Source organism: Diadema antillarum, unplaced genomic scaffold, assembly GCF_040938485.1.
Source record: "Diadema antillarum isolate AM-2024a unplaced genomic scaffold, OU_Dant_1.0 scf00000004, whole genome shotgun sequence".
NCBI classification, from domain to species: Eukaryota; Metazoa; Echinodermata; class Echinoidea; order Diadematoida; family Diadematidae; genus Diadema; species Diadema antillarum.
The window spans coordinates 2,477,964-2,485,998 of NW_027270893.1; the positions used below are offsets into that span (position 1 = coordinate 2,477,964).

General features: G+C 36.6%; 1 long non-coding RNA gene across 1 annotated transcript; it reads right to left on the reverse strand.

Moving 5' to 3' along the window:
* Positions 1–4,454: 4,454 nt before the first annotated feature.
* Positions 4,455–7,433, reverse strand: LOC139710317 (uncharacterized). Its single transcript, XR_011709450.1, has 3 exons — positions 7,267–7,433; positions 5,999–6,019; positions 4,455–4,742 (listed from the first exon to the last, which is right to left on the reverse strand). It is a non-coding gene; the product is annotated as an uncharacterized lncRNA (long non-coding RNA).
* Between the last annotated feature and the right edge of the window lie 602 nt (positions 7,434–8,035).

Consider the following 8,035-nt stretch of genomic DNA (forward strand, 5'->3'; position numbering starts at 1 on the left):
CCCACCGTGTTATAAAGATAGGAATACAGAGAGTTAGATTTGGATGGACAGATAGAGATGATATATATCTAGATTGATATGAAATAGATTGACAGAGGGAGAGACAGATAGACACACAAAGGGATATACAGTTAGATAGAGAGATATAGGTAGATATAGATAGATAGATAGATAGATAGATAGATAGATAGATAGATAGATAGATAGATAGATAGAAAGATGATAGATAGATAGATAGAAGATAGATAGAAGATAGAAAGATAGATGATAGATAGATAGACAGATAGAGATAGATAGATAGATAGATAGATAGATAGGTAGATAGATAGATAGATAGATAGATAGATAGATAGATAGATAGATAGATAGAGATAGTTAGATAGAGAGAGAGAGAGAGAGATAGATAGATAGATAGATAGATAGATAGATAGATAGATAGAGATAGAGAGAGAGATAGAGAGAGAGACAGATAGATAGAAAGATGATAGATAGATAGATAAAAAGATGATAGATAGATAGATAGAAAGATAGATAATAGATAGATAGATAGATAGAAAGATAGAGATAGTTAGATAAATAGAGAGAGAGAGAGAGAGAGAGAGAGATAGATAGATAGATAGATAGATAGATAGATAGATAGATAGATAGATAGATAGATAGATAAATACTGGAAGGTAGGTAGGTAGGTAGATAGAAACAGAAAGCTGTGAAGGAAATATGTGTATTTCATCCTGGATTTTGTGAAAATTAATGATCTAAGAATAGACTTCTAAGGTCATACTTTATCATTCACCTGCACCAATTTGAATATGCGGTAAGAATGGATATGGGTGCCATCATTATTACCAATTAAAGAAATAACAGAAAAGTTTAATTTCTGTTTCTTCCCCCCCCCCCCCCTTTTGTTTCCATTTTGAGCAAACCTCTGCAATTCTGTTTATCTGATTATGCTTTATTTTACATGTCAAATCCGACTTCAACAAGATGTGGAAGTGGTCCAACCTCAATCTATATAATATTTAGTTGTTTTTAACCACAATTTTCACACAAACAAATCATCCATCAGGTCACCCCCACACAGAGCTCAACAAAGCAGAACACGTACAACAGTTTGTTTTGCACAGGATTGCTAGTGCTTTATTGCAAAGAGTACGAAAATAGGTACGCCCACTAAAACCACTTTGAATACATGAATGCGAAGTACAGAGTAGACTTTGTAGTATGCAGCACATTGCTTTTTCTTTTGCTTCAAATATATACACATCAAATTCAGATTATGTGCACACAAATGTACCATTATAATGACGACGATTCAAAATGTCCAAGATAATTCTAAGTGTGTATTAAAACTTATCTGTGGCAAGCCATACAATGACTAAAACCAGACTGAATGCAACTACACATAGGGTTGTATACAATGTTTTTCACGAAAAAACTGGTGTGATTACATATGCATGTACATGTATTGTAACTATTTACGGTAATAGTGAAGGTCCAAAAGAATACAAAGATGGTAAGGCTTAGGATGAAAGAGTTTGTGAGTAGTGCTTTTAAAGCTACTTGTACACTGTAATAAAAATCTGAAGTGTGTGTCAACCTTCGTGTTTAAAAAACTTGAATTTTTAAATGACTGCATACAAATTACTAATACTTAGTGCGTACGGCACCATTCAGTCCACAGCTTATATCAGTATACAGTGTAATAGAAACTCCTCAAAACATGGACCATGGGACCAACTATGGCAAACCTCACTGTTCAAAACACAGATACAATTGTACACAATTTTGTTAGTACAAGACAATTTCTCCGTGTAAAACCATCATAATATCCGTAACATGCATTTACTTTGTCCATTTTTACAAGATTCTGTTACAGCAAAAAATATCTCACTGTCCTGACAATCTTGTCAAAAGTGGGTGAACTAGAGTAGAACAAACTATACCCTGTCCAAATAGCAGCTCTGTGTCTTATCTGTACACTTTACCGCACAGCAGTAACTCAAACATCAATCCATACATACAGCATACAGCATTAATACATTATATCGTATCAACTTGGTAAAAGCTGTTATACATATTCTGACACTACGTACAAAGCCCTACAAGTTGGTCCGAAGGATGACACAGATTAACCTATGAATTCAAATATTACAGCCTTTCAATCAATACAATGAATTTGTTTCTTCTACAATTAATTTCATCTTTCCTGTAAACATTAAAACCGAATGCTCTCATTGGCATTCATTGTAAAAATGTCTATAGAAAATACTGCAACACGTTAGTTACATGCTCCGAGAATATAAATACTGTACCCTTGTTTCCATTTAGTAGAAACCATTTTTGATCATCTTACAAAATATTTTCATCCCCTTTACCTTACATTCATAAAATTTACCACATACTGGCTTTCTATTCACATTGTTCATATAGTATAAAAATTTGGCAACATATCATTAAAGCTTGTATTTCAATCATCATTTATCTCATTATTATGCAAAAGAAAAAAAATCTAAGTATCTCAACAGGCACTTGTATCCATCTCTTGAGTAACCACGAAACACATCATCTTGGTTTACTTACGAAGTTTGACATCACTACGGGGTAAAAAATATCAGTTAGGATTTTCTTTGCACAAGTATCATTGAACATTACATGTATCTTCATCACAATATGAGGGATGATGAAAAGGCAACACAGTACTTAATTCTTTGCATGAATGGCCCAAGCCTCTGAATACAAGAACCTCCACACATATCGTGGGGAAAAAAGGTGAAAAATATGCAGTACTGATTAACATGAATGTTGAAAGACAGTAGCTGTGAGTCACAGGGAATGCGGTATGCAGCGATAATATGAAACGGAAATGCCTTTATCCAAGTCAAATGTTACTCAATTTGGCAAACTTATGCATGATAAAACAGCAAAGTGAAAAAGTCATCTCCATGTTCAAGCAGGCATGTCATTTCAGCCTAAACCAGTGAGTTTGGCAAACAACATGCAAACATTGTATACACTTAGCCTCTCAAAATACTAACAAAAACATCATCCAATGAAAAAGATTCAGCCTAACATTCAAATCATGCCTTTACAGCCTCTACATAAATAATGCCAGGCCACATGTCCTGCCTTGAATAAAATTGTGAAAAATTGTGGGGTATTCAATGTGCTTAAAAATTTGAGCAACTCAATCTTCTACTGCACTTTTATGTTACCATAAAAAAAGAAGAAATGAAATACAGTTGAACCTCTCGTATCCGGACAAGTCGGGACCGGGGCTCATCCGGATAAGGGATTTGGCCGGATACGGGAGACTCAATGCTTTATACATAGGTACATAATATACATACACATGTACAGTAGCCCATTGTAGTATCACATGTAGTAATGTGTATACTGCAACCTTTTCATTGTTACACTCAGTAACAGACCCCAAAATAGAGGTTCGTGTTTGCAAGAATGAAATCATTTTCTTTTATAAATTCTTGGCATTATTTACCTAAATAACTATCAAGAAATGTATCAAGTATATGTAATTCATGTGTGTTTGTGTAGGAGTTCTCAAGGAGTTGGGAATCCCCCTTTCCTCCCGTAATTATTTTTTTAAAAAAATCACGGCGAGATTGCGTCCATATAATAGAGAGATCCGGATAAAGGGAGGCCGGATAAGAGAGGTTCAACTGTACAACATATCTAGTTCAATCATATTTCACTAGATTATTTGTTCATCCACAGTAAAACACACAGTAATCACTTTGAAACTGACAACCAAACCCTACTGTCCCCCATCTCAATCCTGGAAAGAATCTCATTTTTTTTTTCTCTCTATTTAATGGGAGACTTACACGTATTTCAAAATGTTTAATAATGGAGCTTAATCCATTTTGTGATAAAACTCTTCATCTATTCGTGTAACTCTTTCTGCCCTGTGGGTGACATGTTTGCATACAGAGTCAGTAGGATTTGGGTCGGTGGTTCCGAAAGAGTTAAAGCACCAGAGTTCAGGAATATAAGGGAGAGACTCTCATGTAAAGGGCATCTCTTCAAATAGACAGAGCACATCTGGCAAACACAAAGACGAATATGAAGGACCACTGATCATTATATGTTCATTAAAGGTAACTTTAAAAAAAAAAAAATATGTTACAGCATGATCAAAACTTAATAGTGCTCCAACCATTTTACTAAAAGACAGTTATCAATTAATCTTAGCACCATAGATTTCAATCTTTTTCGGGGGGGGGGGGGAGGGAAGGAGGGAGGGATATTTCAAATTGAATCTCTCTGATAAAAAATAAATAATAATAATAAACAAACATTCTAAATACAGATAATGGGTTGACAGGAAAAGCTAATTTGTCAGGCTGTCACTGACAAAATGATCTCAGGATATTCTTACCACATGTAAGTGACATATTATTTTACAGTTACGGAGGGCATACATATTGTGGCCAGAATCTTGCGCATTGTTCACTTCACAGGAGCAATAGACAAGAATACAGCTTCACTATCACCTCCAAAAGCCAATTCTGACATATTTGGGGGTGCCTGATATCAATTTTCTTTCATTCCAGTCATTTCTTTGCTTTTTTATCTGCTTGGATATAAACATCCTCCACCAATAAGCATGTTCTGCCACCTCAGCACTTGTTTCATTAAAGGAAAGCTGGCTTGATGAAAGACTAGCAGAAGTAAAAACCATTAGGTCCAATCCAGGCTCTACAGTTCCTCCTTGGCACCGAAGTCTGAAAAAGAAACACAATGTGTATGCACAGCTTTAAGAAAATTGTTTATACCCACTATGACTTAACATTATACACACTTTGTGGTTCAGTATGTCAGCAAAATGTATAATAAACCATCCATATGCTAACAATTCCTATTCATTTCGATGTAGAACATACATGTATTGCCTAACGTTAAAATCTGTAGAGACAAACCTTAACTTTTTATCTATTTACCATCTCTTACAGTCATCTTTATTTTATGAGGGGTAATATTTCTGTTTAAAATTGTCAATGAGCAAAATACTACAAAAAAGGAATATTTTGCCTGTGCTCTGCTGGAATAGAAAAAAAAAAAGAACGAATGAAGATGTAGGGAAAAATGAAATGAGAATAAAAATATTCTCAGTCACAAAATCCCAAACAAGGGGAGCTCATTACAATTGGTCTGATATAACAAAAAAAAATATAAAGAAATAAATAGAGAAAGAAAGAAAGAAAGAAAGAAAGAAAGAAAGAAAGAAGAAAATACTGTGTAAATTTCCATCTTATGATAGTATCCCCATTTATTTGTTTGTTCCCCATTTATTATCATTTATCTATTCCATACATATCTATTCATCTTCAGTACAACTGACAGAAGTCTCCAGGAGAGACCCCTTAAAGTCTATGGATATCCAGTAATCATGTAAATATCCACCTTTCTCTACTTATCTCTTCTGGTCTGGTACACCATCTACTGTTTCTAATCACTGGGGGGAGGTGGGTACTTTTCACAAGGTTGGCATACCATACATTGTCAGCCAGTTCATTACCATGACCACGCCTAATACATCAAAAGTCCTAACTGTGTCTGCCACAGAGGGGTTAAGTACACGGCTGCAAACGTGATTTAGGCTTTTGCGTGATTTCCTCCTTTGACTCACACATCTATGTCAATATTTTGAATGTGATTTTATGAAGTGAATAAATTGAAACTGAAATGTCTGTACACAGGGTGTTGGTCATTCTCCAATGAAAACTACTAAAAGTGGGCTGTTTTACATAGAAGCAGACAGTAGTATGTAAGATTTAAGAAAACAAATATAAATAAAGCATAATTTCACAAAATCCCAATCAGCAGTCATGTGCTGCAATTACTTAAATAATTACTAAATTTTATTAATAGCTGGCAGCAATACAACAGCCATCAATATTCCAGGTTTAGCCTCGATACACTTGAACCACAAGAGAACCCCTCCAATATTCCCTGATGGTATGAAAAGAAAAGTACTTACTGTGGTCGAGTTCAGGCTCCACTGTGGGGTAAAAAAGGGTGTGGGGTAAAATAAAAAGACAGTGTGTTATTGCGTTTGTTGGAGAATTACATCGCATGGAATAGACAATACAGTGGACTCGGTTCTATTGTAACCAGCACATTCAGAACAAAGCTTATATGCAATGAAGTCAGAATTAGGCTCACAAAATGATTACATTGTATTTGCATATTTTCATATGCATTTTTCCCCACTATGATGAAACTTCTACATTTGTAACGAGAGCCACGCCTACACATGAATGCATACAAGAATGCTACAAGATCATCATCAGATGGATTTATAGAGTCCTGGATGTCGGGAAAAGATCAATATAACAGGAAAATCATGCAAACATCAGAATAACTGTTGTCAAGTTCTCATCTATAGAAGCAGCACACTGGTGTTGGGCGTTTCAATCATAACATGAAACGCTGGGGACTGCGCTCATTGGCAGCTTGTATCTGTGGACACCCCGACCAGATTGCACACCATGTAATCCACAACTGCTCTACCCTCAGCCCACCAGAAAGCACCACCATCAACCTGACCAACCCCGACCCAGATACAGTGAGCTGGCCGCAACGCCTGACCGAAATTGCATAGCTGACTCATACGCAAGAAGAAGAAGAAGCACACTTATATAAGTCAACACAAATGTACAAATCTGTCACTTTTCATCAGTTTTTCAATTCATTAAAAAAACAAACTTTCTCTGCTTTATTTCAGCAATTTGGCACTCAAAATGTGTTGGGGGGGGGGGGGGAATCTCTCCTGTCTCGAGGGTGACATGTAGTTACACAGGGCTGCACACTAACCCATTTTTTCTTCTGGTCCAACCTGTCTGTCAAACCAATATGTACCCAGTTTTTCCATTTTTTACTTGTTCCGTTCAAAAAAATATTACTAGTCCAACAGTGATTTTTTACTGGTCCGAGACCACCGGACCAGTGCTAGTGTGCAGCGCTGAGTTACAACATACTGTATATTCCATACATTTAGCGAGTCTAAATTTTCGCAAATCGGGACTTCCAGACGATTTCGCGAGTGGTTAATTTTGCAATAGCGGAGCACTGTACTGAAGGGAAAAATGTATATGTGTATGCCACATTCATATCAGGATCAGAGTCATTATTTTTGCATGTCTTTAATGCGCGAATAGCACCTGCCTTGCGAAAATAAAAACCTCGCCAAATATTCGCCGTATACAGTAAATGCAAAATGTGTGAGCAGCTGCCGAGGAGACTTACCTGACAAAACGACGGAGGCCGAGGCTGTGCCGCCGCTGTTTGTGAACTGACAGGAGTAAGTGCCGGCGTGGGTTCGGCTGACGCGGGAAATGGTCAGCGTGGAGTAGTAGAGCTCGTCACGAGTGTCCCTACGGTGGCGCTGCATGCGCACGTCATGGCCGGAGTTGCCCCTGCAACACATTAAACCAATCACAGCAAGTTTGATGAGCATACAGACAAACGCAAAGAAATGGTATGCATGCAATGGATCGCACATTGGTAAAAGATATTTGCCTGACACTTTTAACTTTCATTCAATTGCTACTTAACATTTCTAACTTTATTCTTCAGAAATGGAGATTGCAAATCATATACATAATTTACAGTCCTTGTTCCTGATATGTTTATATCACAGAAATACTGAACAATGCTGCAAACTTAGGCAAGGGTACAGGACACCACCATGTAGGTTCAGTAGGATGAAGAATATGTATCTAAAACTTTGTGTTCCACAGTGTCAAACCCATGTGCCAATTATTCTGAGACAGGAATGCATGAGCACTTTCATAAAACATTTTGGCTTTCAAAGACATGTGCCTTTTATTGAAGCATTTATGCTAAAAGTGAAGTACAGCAAAGTTGTGAGGAAATTGCATGCATAGTCAGGACGCATATTTTATGACAAAGCTATGTTTGTGACACTTTCCATTGTACCATAGCAAAATGCGATACATTGATTTGTTAGTGGGCAGTTGCGTGTTTGAGCAAATTATGGAAATCTGGCAAGTCT